The 12698-nt window shown below is 39.4% G+C and overlaps 1 pseudogene; it reads right to left on the bottom strand.

The window, feature by feature from the left end:
* Positions 1-1675: 1675 nt before the first annotated feature.
* LOC131425721 (proteasome subunit beta type-7-like) lies at positions 1676-11676 on the bottom strand (annotated as a pseudogene).
* Positions 11677-12698: the final 1022 nt, after the last annotated feature.

The following is a 12698-nucleotide window of genomic DNA, read 5'->3' as shown; positions in this document are numbered from 1 at the left end:
TCTGCACAGCTAGTTTCGCTTTCGACAAGAGCGATTACGTCACAGCTGCCAGTCATTTCGATGGATGAAAAAGCAACGTTGGAGAGCATTATAAAAAATCAGCCGTTCTAATGGCTCTAAAAATTTTCTAAAGAACTATTAGGATTTGTTTTTCGCAAACCGCAGGTAATTATCCTCAGTTTAGTGCAAATCAAGAACAATTTGGTTAGATTTGTGCACTTTTCGCTGTGTGAAATTCACAGTAATCGAGATCAAGTGAAGCTTTTTTTTGCGAAAAATGTTCCGAGTTTAATATCGTAGAGAATTACGCAATTTGTCCCTTCTGAATGCTGGAAATGAATCGCTACAGCATATTGATAGTTTTTTTTCAATAAATTTGCAAATGCGAAATAAAATAATCGACATTAATATTCTGTATGCGACTATTTTTATAGCCGTTAGGACCGCCCATTAGTGAAAATGCTACAAACGAAATCACGTAAAAGAAAGCTCCTAACAAAAATCTAATCAGTTTGGATTCTATCGCCAATGCGAGCAGATGTATTTTGTGCCGTTTGCAAAGCTAGTTTCGCTTCCGATAAGAGTGATTACGTCACAGCTGCCAGTCATTTCGATGGATGAATAAGCATCGTTGGAAAGCATTATAAAAAATCAGCCGTTCTAATGGCTCTAAAAGTTTTCTGAAGAACTATTAGGATGTGTTGTTCGCAAATCGAAAGAAAATATCCTCAGTTTAGTGCAAATGTAGAACAGTTTGGTTAGATTCTTGCACTTTTCGCTGTGTGAAATTCACAGTAATCGAGATCAAGTGAAGCCTTCTTTGTTTTTGCGAAAAATGTGGAAAAGGGGAATGCTTGCATAATTCATACAATTGATCAACTATTTGATATTCGGAAGTGTTAAGGAACATGTCATTTGTTTTCGTATTCACGACATCCAGTTATGTCTCTGACATTACCCACCCGCCTTTTTTTCGGATCAACATTTAAAAGAAACCAGTGTAATGTTAATTTCTCGAGTACTAGAATGAATAGCGATCGAGTACTGTTAGTTTTGGATACTTTATTTGTCATTTCCACGCATTTGAAAAATGGTATCAAACCAAGTTTAATGCTCTATTCTGAATAAACGGTAGATTTGACACAATGAACTGAGATCAACATTACCACCTCAGAGTAAAAACTTTTTCTTCAACTTCTACTATGATTTTACAAATGAATTTGCCCGTTTTCATAAGAAATCGTTGAAAAGGTGGAGTAAATAGAAATTTTCCTACCGATTTGACAGCTCTTGCTGAAAGTATCATCAAATACAAATAATAATACCCCTAAGTCCCATACATTCGGAGCGCTAATGTTTGGTTCACAGAATGATCAATTTAGCCTAGCATGTTTTATTTTTTCGTCATGACAGCTTAGAAAAGTTGAAAAAGAAAATCTCTGGCAACACTACGACATCAAAGCATGCTCGTAATTATCATGAAAACAATGCGTCGCTATCGAATAGCGGATGAAAACATTTATGAATGAAATGACTTATATTTCAAAACGAAAACTTCGGTGATTTGAGGTATTTTATTTATTCCATTACCAAGTTTCATATTGTTTTTTTTATGGAAGAACCATATTCATAACTGACGCCAGTGTTTCTTCTTCTGGACCACAAGTGATCGACAAATATCCAACAAGTTGTTGTAGCATATCTGGAATTGTGTATTTATTGACGTTTTAATATGTTAAATAATAAACGATTGAATCAGAGATCAGAGTGCGCTCGCATTCCTCGGTAATATCAATGTTGAAACACTTGCTCTGTTGAACTGCCGTTGTTGTAGTCATATGCGAAGGAACGGCTACCTTTTTTAGTAGCTTCCTCGAACGTCCTCAAATATTGTGCATCATTCTTTCGAATCACACATAGATCAATGTTAGAACCGGATTCTAAATCGTTGAAAACTCCGGCAGTAATTGCCTCACGAACCAACTTTTTGCTCTCCTCTTCATCCATATCTGGTTTCCAGCGAGACTCGAACACGGACATAGCTGCAAGTCTGCCCGATCCCATTGCAGCATAAGGCAGCGTATTTGTCGATCCGTGAGGATAAATACAATAAATATACGATCCCGTATGATCTACACCCCCTAAAATCAAAGCAGCGCTAATATGACCTTGATAGCGAAACAAAAACTGTTTCAACATCGTATTAGCAATAACTACCGGGACTGTTCATCCAGTATTTAACCGGTGTAATTCTAAATTTGACGATATCATATGAGTGGTTATTTCCGTGTCAGCAGCTGTTCCGGCACCACAGTAGTTCATGTTTTTAGTCAAGTAGTGAATATTTTCGCAGTTTTGTCGTGAATACGACTTACTTTACTATGGGGCGCCTTTTCAAAATTAGCCATATGGAAGAATGGGCAGAACTTAATCGCGAATATCTCGACTTGTATTAATGGTAGCAACATAATTCTTTCACCATTTCATCAAAAATATGATCAGGAATTCAGGATAATATTTTGAACAGTGTGCGATAACCACAAACAACTCAAAAATTAAGTTTTCTTAAAATTTGAAAACAACGCGGAAAACTTTTTACTTTCGCTTGGGTTTTTCGCGCAAGGACGACGATTTTGAGATAGTCAGGCACATATCTTCAACTGAATGCGTATAAAAGGGGAACCGTGGTCGAAAATCGATCTCATTCGTCATCTAACACTCGATGTGGATAGACGAATAACCTACTACGACTAATTTCGATTTTGTTTTATTTTTTATTCGCAGTTGTCTACCTACCCAAGCTATGGGTAAAAACCGCCATAGATCCGAGAAGGATCCAAAGGATGCTAAGCGTCTGAAGCCAAGTGATGTACAGGTAAACGACCGTTTGCTGAGTAAAAACCAATATGCTGATCTGCCAGTAGATGTCGAAGAGGAACTGCAGAAGAAGGAAAAAATGCCGCCTTTCTACCTGAAGGGCTTCCCACCAACTCTACGCTCGGATTTCAACACACTGATCAGCAAAGGACTACAGGCAACAATCCGTTTATGTACTGAAGGCTACAAAATAACTGTTCCGGCTTTGAACCACTACAAAGGAGTGGAATGCTACCTGAAGCAGACAAAAGCGGAATACTTCACACACGATATTGCCGCCAACAAACCTATGAAGGTTGTACTTCGAGGACTACCCGACATGATGGAAGCCGAACTAAAGCAGGCACTGTCGGAGGCTGGACTAAAGCCTTTGATGGTATTTAAAATGAAGCGCCATAATACGGACAAAAAGTTTAGAGATCAACTGTACCTGATTCATCTGGAGAAGGGTTCCATCACCATGAGTCAACTGAAAACGATTAAATCGTTATTTCACATAATCATCGAATGGCAAAAGTATAAACCGGTACATCGGGATGTCACACAGTGCACGAACTGTTTGAACTACGGCCATGGAGCGAGGAATTGCCACATGAAAAGTCGGTGCGGGAAATGTGCCGAACCACACAATACCAACGATTGCCTACTAGATGACATCGCTGTAAAATGTGTGAACTGTGATGGCGACCATCCATCTACTAGCAAATCGTGTCCCAAACGTGCTGAGTTCACAAAAATTCGACAACAGGCGTCCCGCAAACAATCAACGCGCAAGAATGTTCCACAGAAGGATGAAGTTAATTTCCCACGGCTCCCACCGAAGAGGGATATTCCGAATTTGCCGCCACTTCCTCGCAGCAATCCAAAAGATTCAGCCGCTGGATCACAAAAAGAATCTTCCTCAAAAATCCCTCCTGGATGGGGCAATAATCAACCACAAGCAAAGGATGACTCTGGTGATTTATTTTCTGCTGAACAACTGATCGTCATTTTTGAAACAATGACAACAAAACTACGAAACTGCAGAACGCGGTTAGATCAAATCAACGCCTTAGGCAAATTCATCATCGAATATGCAATATAATGAGTTGGTTATAGTAAATTGGAATGCTTGCTCACTCAGGAGCAAAACTGCTGAATTGTACGACTTTCTTCAAGAGAAGAATGCCGATATTGCTATTTTAACTGAAACTCATCTTAAACCTGAAATTTCTATTTTTATTTCCAATTACAGGATTCACAGACTCGACAGGGCAACTACCAGAGGAGGGGGAGTTGCCATTGCCATTAAACGATCCATTCAGCACAGGCTTCTGTCAGCCTTTAAATTGCAACTCATAGAAGCCATCGGAATTGAGATTACAACGACGATGGGACCCATCATCATCATTGCAGCGTACTGCCCCAAACAAACCAATCTTCGAGATGGTACGTGTGCATCATTGAAGCGAGATCTGGCTATGCTCACTCGACGACAAAACAAATTCATCATTGCTGGGGACCTGAACGCACGGCATGAGCTGTGGGGAAACAGAAGACAGAATCGAAACGGATTCGTACTTGCCGAAGATTACGAAGCTGGACAATACAACATCTTCGCTCCGGATCAACCAACGCGACTTTCCAGATCGGGAGTTCATTCCATTTTGGATATATTCATCAGCAACATCGCCATAGACAGCTCTCCGGTTGTCTTCTACGAGCTCTCTTCTGACCACTTTCCAGTAATATTGACGTTGGGATCTTCACCAGAAACAGTGCCTATTCAACCACGGAGGAACTATTATCGCACCGATTGGGTCCAATTTCAACATATCGCCGACCAACTTATTAATATCGATTTACCACTTGATTCCCCGATGGAAATCGATGCAGCCCTATCTTCCTTCCAGCATTCAATCACAGTCGCTCGTGATAGGACGGTTCCAGTACAACATATGCCGAGTTCCTCTCTTCAAATCGACAGTGTCACCAAGAAACTCATCCGACTTCGGAATATCTACCGGAGGCAGTATCAACGAGCTGGCATTCTAGATAGGAAGACTACTTATAACAACTTAACTAGGATAATCCAGGAAAGGATATCTGAGCTTCGCAACAGGAACTTCCATCAAAAGCTTCGAGAAATTCTCCCACATTCAAAGCCCTTCTGGTCCTTAACGAAGGTGCTTAAGAAAAAACCGAAGCCTATTCCTCCTCTGATGTCACCCCAGGACGCAGCTGAAGGAATACCTTTAATCACACCAGTAGAGAAGGCAAATGCGCTAGGCCAGCAGTTTGTGTGTTCTCACAATTTAGGACTCAACATTGTTAGTCCATATGAAAGAGCCGTTGCTGATAGCGTAGCTGAGGTTGACCAATCAGACAGCTTGGTTCCTGAGGAAAGTAGAGTCACTGCGAATGAGCTGATGGCTTTTGTGAAAAAATCCAAAAATATGAAGGCCCCCGGTTTCGACAACACATTCAACATTGAGCTGAAACATTTGAGTATTCGCTCATTTGTCTTCTTAGCTAAACTTTTTAACAGGTGCTGGGAGCTTGGTTACTTCCCTTCAATGTGGAAGTTAGCTAAAGTTATCCCAGTTTTGAAACCGGGGAAAGATCCTTCCTTTTCCAAGAGCTATCGGCCCATCAGCTTACTCTCTGCCCTATCCAAGCTGTTTGAAAAGTCAATACAAAGGCGAATTCTTGCTTTTGCAGATGAACAGGATATAATTCTGGAAGAACAGTTTGGGTTCCGGAAAGGAAGATCCACCATCCACCAGCTCACAAGGGTTAACAACGTCATCCAGCAAAACAAATCAGTGTCCAAAACGACTGCCATGGCAATATTGGATATTGAAAAGGCATTCGATAATGTGTGGCACGATGGACTGGTGTTCAAACTGCATCGGTATAATTTTCCCATGTATCTTATTAAAATTATCAAAAATTATCTTGCAGATAGAGCATTCCAGGTTTCTCTGAATAATGCACTTTCAGAAAGATTTACTATTCCTGCTGGTGTACCCCAGGGAAGTATCCTAGGTCCCATTCTATACAACATTTTTACATCAGACATCCCACCTCTTCCAGGTGGTGGTATTCTGTCACAATTTGCTGATGATACTGCCATTCTTTACAAAGGTCGTGTCATTAATGCTCTGAAAAATAAACTACAGACAAGTCTGGACGCTTTAACGGAATATTTTACAAGCTGGAAAATTGTGATCAATGCAGCAAAAACTCAGGTCATCTTGTTTCCACATTCAAGATCTCCAAAACTTGTTCCATCAGACGAATGCAGAATACGATTCGGTGATGAGGTCATTCAATGGTCCGATGAAGTTATCTATCTAGGACTCACCTTTGACAGACATCTGATATTCAGGTCACATGTTGACAAAATCGTTCAAAAATGTAGCATACTCATCAGGTCTCTGTATCCGCTGATTTGTAGAACATCTAAACTATGCCTGAAGAATCAGATGGCTGTCTATAAACAAATCATCTACCCCGCAATTGAATACGCAGTCCCTGTTTGGCGGGGTTGTGCACGAACACACAAACTTAGGCTTCAACGCATTCAAAGTAAGATCCTAAAGATGATTCTAAATCTACCCCCTTGGACAAGAACTAGTGAAGTACATGAGATGGCCTCACTGGATATACTAGAACAAAAATTCGAACAATACTGCACGAAATTTGAAGAGAGGTGCTCAATCTCTGAAATACAAATAATTCAAAATTTGTACGTATTAGGTTAGGGATAGTTATAAGTAGGTAGACATTTTATAAATAATTAAAATAAATATTATGATTAAACATCAGTATGTAAAACAAGAGTAACTAAAACACCTAATATTAATAACGAATCGTATGAACAACAAAGATGAAAGGCCAAAGGGTCAAAACACTTGTACTGTAAAATGTTGATGTAATACACAAAAATAAGATTAATAAACAGATATTTATGCAAAAAAAAAATATGAAAATCGATCATTTCTTCTTGTGCGTTCGATGGAAGCAGACGTCGTGGGAGTGGAATCATCAACCAGCAGCGACAGAGAATGCACCTTCTGCGTGGTTAATAAAAACCTCAAACGCTCAGGTTGCATCTCTCATTCGCTTGCTGGCCATCGAGGCGCGAGGACCAGCCAGCAACCGCAGCGGGAGTTAAACTTTCCACCAGCAGCGAGAGAGAATGCACCTTCTGCGTGGTTAATAAAAACCTCAAACGCTCAGGTCGCATCTCTCATTCGCTTGCTGGCCATCGAGGCGAGAGGACCAGCCAGCAGCAGCAGCGGGAGTTAAACTTTCCACCAGCAGCGAGAGAGAATGCACCTTCTGCGTGGTTAATAAAAAGGCGGGTGGGTAATGTCAGAGACATAACTGGATGTCGTGAATACGAAAACAAATGACATGTTCCTTAACACTTCCGAATATCAAATAGTTGATCAATTGTATGAATTATGCAAGCATTCCCCTTTTCCACATTTTTCGCAAAAACAAAGAAGGCTTCACTTGATCTCGATTACTGTGAATTTCACACAGCGAAAAGTGCAAGAATCTAACCAAACTGTTCTACATTTGCACTAAACTGAGGATATTTTCTTTCGATTTGCGAACAACACATCCTAATAGTTCTTCAGAAAACTTTTAGAGCCATTAGAACGGCTGATTTTTTATAATGCTTTCCAACGATGCTTATTCATCCATCGAAATGACTGGCAGCTGTGACGTAATCACTCTTATCGGAAGCGAAACTAGCTTTGCAAACGGCACAAAATACATCTGCTCGCATTGGCGATAGAATCCAAACTGATTAGATTTTTGTTAGGAGCTTTCTTTTACGTGATTTCGTTTGTAGCATTTTCACTAATGGGCGGTCCTAACGGCTATAAAAATAGTCGCATACAGAATATTAATGTCGATTATTTTATTTCGCATTTGCAAATTTATTGAAAAAAAAAAACTATCAATATGCTGTAGGGATTCATTTCCAGCATTCAGAAGGGACAAATTGCGTAATTCTCTACGATATTAAACTCGGAACATTTTTCGCAAAAAAAAGCTTCACTTGATCTCGATTACTGTGAATTTCACACAGCGAAAAGTGCACAAATCTAACCAAATTGTTCTTGATTTGCACTAAACTGAGGATAATTACCTGCGGTTTGCGAAAAACAAATCCTAATAGTTCTTTAGAAAAATTTTAGAGCCATTAGAACGGCTGATTTTTTATAATGCTCTCCAACGTTGCTTTTTCATCCATCGAAATGACTGGCAGCTGTGACGTAATCGCTCTTGTCGAAAGCGAAACTAGCTGTGCAGACGACACAAAACACATCTGCTCGCAGTGGCGATAGAATCCAAACTGATTCAATTTTTGTTAAGAGTTTCCTTTATGTGATTTCGTTTGTAGCTTTTTCACTAATGGGCGGTCCTAACGGCTATAAAAATAGCCGCATACAGAATTTTTATGTCGATTATTTCATTTCGGATTTGCATAATTTATTGAAAAAAAACTATCAATATGCTGTAGGGATTCATTTCCAGCATTCAGAAGGGTCAAATTGCGTAATTCTCTACGATATTAAACTCGGAACATTTTTCGCAAAAAAAAGCTTCACTTGATCTCGATTACTGTGAATTTCACACAGCGAAAAGTGCACAAATCTAACCAAATTGTTCTTGATTTGCACTAAACTGAGGATAATTACCTGCGATTTGCGAAAAACAAATCCTAATAGTTCTTTAGAAAAATTTTAGAGCCATTAGAACGGCTGATTTTTTATAATGCTCTCCAACGTTGCTTTTTCATCCATCGAAATGACTGGCAGCTGTGACGTAATCGCTCTTGTCGAAAGCGAAACTAGCTGTGCAGACGACACAAAACACATCTGCTCGCAGTGGCGATAGAATCCAAACTGATTCAATTTTTGTTAAGAGATTTCCTTTTATGTGATTTCGTTTGTAGCTTTTTCACTAATGGGCGGTCCTAACGGCTATAAAAATAGCCGCATATAGAATTTCAATGTCGATTATTTCATTTCGGATTTGCATAATTTATTGAAAGAGACTATCAATATGCTGTAGGGATTCGTTTCTAGCATTCAGAAGGACCAAATTGAGGAACTCACTACGATATTCACCACTTTTGGAAACATTTTTCTTGAACGATTTGTTGTACAGCAGCAGCTATTTTCTTCTCTTCCTCAGAACGCGTTCTGATTGGCTGGTGTTGACATGGGTCAAATGAGATAGGTTTTTCAATAGTGTACTATTGAAATACTTCAATGCTCTTGCTATACACGTTTAAGTTGAAAAATTTCGATTCTATTGGTAGTTAGATTATATAAATCCTTCCACAGATCACTGAGCTATGAGCTTTCAAAATACGAGAAAGGCAAACGCGCCATATGAATTATCCTCTTTGATACTCGTTTATACCAAACATTTCAGAAAAGTTTAATTTTGAACTATTTGAGATTATGTCACACAACTGAAAATTTTATCATAAAATTGTGATCATATTTCCGATGGCATGTAGCAAAAATTATGTTGATTCGTTAGATACAACAAGAGATATTCACGATCAAAAACTTATCACTCTCTCAGAGGGTAAATTTTGAAAAGGCACCCCATAGTAAAGTAAGTCGTATTCACGACAAAAAACCTCAAACGCTCAGGTTGCATCTCTCATTCGCTTGCTGGCCATCGAGGCGCGAGGACCAGCCAGCAACCGCAGCGGGAGTTAAACTTTCCACCAGCAGCGAGAGAGAATGCACCTTCTGCGTGGTTAATAAAAACCTCAAACGCTCAGGTCGCATCTCTCATTCGCTTGCTGGCCATCGAGGCGAGAGGACCAGCCAGCAGCAGCAGCGGGAGTTAAACTTTCCACCAGCAGCGAGAGAGAATGCACCTTCTGCGTGGTTAATAAAAACCTCAAACGCTCAGGTCGCATCTCTCATTCGCTTGCTGGCCATCGAGGCGAGAGGACCAGCCACCAGCAGCAGCGGGAGTTAAACTTTCCACCAGCAGCGAGAGAGAATGCACCTTCTGCGTGGTTAATAAAAACCTCAAACGCTCAGGTCGCATCTCTCATTCGCTTGCTGGCCATCGAGGCGCGAGGACCAGCCAGCAGCAGCAGCGGGAGTTAAACTTTCCACCAGCAGCGAGAGAGAATGCACCTTCTGCGTGGTTAAAAACCTCAAACGCTCAGGTCGCATCTCTCATTCGCTTGCTGACCATCGAGGCGCGAGGACCAGCCAGCAGCAGCAGCGAGAGTTAACCAGCAGCGACGGAGAATGCACCTTCTGCGTGGTTAAAAACCTCAAACGCTCAGGTCGCATCTCTCATTCGCTTGCTCGCCATCAAGGCGAGAACCAGCAGCGACTGAAACTGGATTCTGAGTCTGTTATTGGATCTAAATTCAGGTCTTGAACTCAGGGTCCAGTTCTCTATTCCAGACTTCTATTCGGTTCTTCTTAAAACCATAATAATACTCCTAAAGAATTATGCGGAATTTACTTTACTGTACCTCTATACAACCCATTTTTGTCGTGAATACGACTTACTTTACTATGGGGTACCTTTTCAAAATTTACCCTCTGAGAGAGTGATATGTTTCTGATCGTGAATATCTATCGTTGTATCTAATGAATCAACATAATACTTGCGACATGCCGACATGGAAATATGATCACAATTTTATGATAAAATTTTCAGTTTTGAGACATAGTCTCAAATAATTCAAAATTAAACTTTTCTGAAATGTTTGGTATAAACGAGTATCAAAGAGGATAATTCATAAGGCGCGTTTGCCTTTCTCGTATTTTTAAAGCTCATAGCTCAGTGATCTGTGAAAGGATTTATATAATCTGACTACCAATAGAATCGAAATTTTTCAATTTAAACGTGTATAGCAAAAGCAATGAAGTATTTCAATAGTACACTATTGAAAAACCTGTCTCATTTGCTCCATGTCAACACCAGCCAATCAGAACGCGTTCTAAGGAAGAGAACAAAATATCTGCTGCTGTACAACAAATCGTTCAAGAAAAATGTTCCGAAAAGTGGTAAATATCGTAGTGAGTTCCTCAATTTGGTCCTTCTGAATGCTAGAAACGAATCCCTACAGCATATTGATAGTCTCTTTCAATAAATTATGCAAATCCGAAATGAAATAATCGACATTGAAATTCTATATGCGGCTATTTTTATAGCCGTTAGGACCGCCCATTAGTGAAAAAGCTACAAACGAAATCACATAAAAGGAAATCTCTTAACAAAAATTCAATCAGTTTGGATTCAATCGCCACTGCGAGCAGATGTGTTTTGTGTCGTCTGCACGCTTTCGACAAGAGCGATTACGTCACAGCTGCCAGTCATTAGCATTGGGAAAAAACAACGGTGGAGAGCATTGCACAATATCAGCTGTTCTAATGGCTCTAAAAGTTTTCTAAAGAACTATTAGGATTTGTTGTTTGCAAATCGTAGGGAAATATCCTCAGTTTACTGCAAATCAAGAACAGTTTGCTTAGATTTGTGCACTTTTCGCTGTGTGAAATTCACAGTAATCGAGATCAAGTGAAGCGTTCTTTGTTTTTGCGAAAAATGTGAAAAAGGGGAATGCGTACATAATTCATACAATTGATATTCGGAAGTGTTAAGGAACATGTCAGTTGTTTTCGTATTCACGACATCCAGTTATGTCTCTGACATTACCCACCCGCCTTTTTATCCTCCACGATTGGTCTCTCAGTAGCACGAGTTTTAATAGCTTTCGGCGGAACAAATCGTTGGTGCATTGTTGAGCATTTCTATAAAACATCAAGGTTAGAAATTCAAGTCTTGCGTTTCCTCTGACGACACTAACCTGCGACAGTTTTCAAAACTGAATCCGGGTGCTTCCAGATGTCGATAGTCATATCAGTTCTGAGTCAAACAATGGTAATCACAAAAAGCAGCTTCAATTACATTCAAATTCTTTCTTGTTTATGAGCATAATAAACAGTCACTATGGTGAATCATTTTCCAGTCATCAGAGTTGCCAGTTTTATATAAAATTCAATAAGGTACACCGTCACTCTGACAGTGTATCATGACAGTGTACCGCACGATGCAAAATGTGTCCTTGAAAATTTGTCGAAGTATTCCGTATTATAATTTGTATTTGTTTTTAGTTCCGATTTCTCGGAAAATCAAAATGTTATACTGATATTCGGTTTTGTAAACTACCGTGTTTACCAGCATTTGGTCGTTTTATCGAAACCAGCCAATTAATGATATCAATTTACCGGAATCTCAGCAAACAGCTTTGAGACAACCGAAATTCGGTGATTCTTCAAAGTAACCTTTTTTCTTCAGTGCAAAACTAAGCGATGTAAATAAGTGCATGTGTTCATATGTGAAATCAGTTGCAACTAAAAACTGAATCCGAACATAGGGATATGTTTCGTGATATTAAGAAAAAAATTGTTCAATGTTCGACGATTATTCGTGACAAGAAATCCCCCAAAGCATTCTTACGGTATACAGATCATCGCAACGCTCATCTACTGCGTGAAATTGATTGGAATCCGGTATGATATATTTACTTGAATATTCAATGTTTTATTGAGCCATTAGAAAATGATGTGTTTAAAATATGTAGTTGATAGAGTAAAAAGTAGAGGAAAAACACATCAAAGCCAAGTGAAAAATAATCTAATCTTGCATCTTAGTGAATTTGCACATGCAATCTTAAAACAAATGACTTTGGTTATGTATTGAAATAAAAAAGCATATTTAATTGAAGTGCTATTTACGTATGAATCGATTGGCACATTGTCGAAAAG

Source organism: Malaya genurostris, chromosome 1, assembly GCF_030247185.1.
Source record: "Malaya genurostris strain Urasoe2022 chromosome 1, Malgen_1.1, whole genome shotgun sequence".
Classification (NCBI taxonomy): Eukaryota; Metazoa; Arthropoda; class Insecta; order Diptera; family Culicidae; genus Malaya; species Malaya genurostris.
Note: the sequence above shows the minus strand (reverse complement) of the source record. Positions and strands in the feature narration are given on the sequence as shown.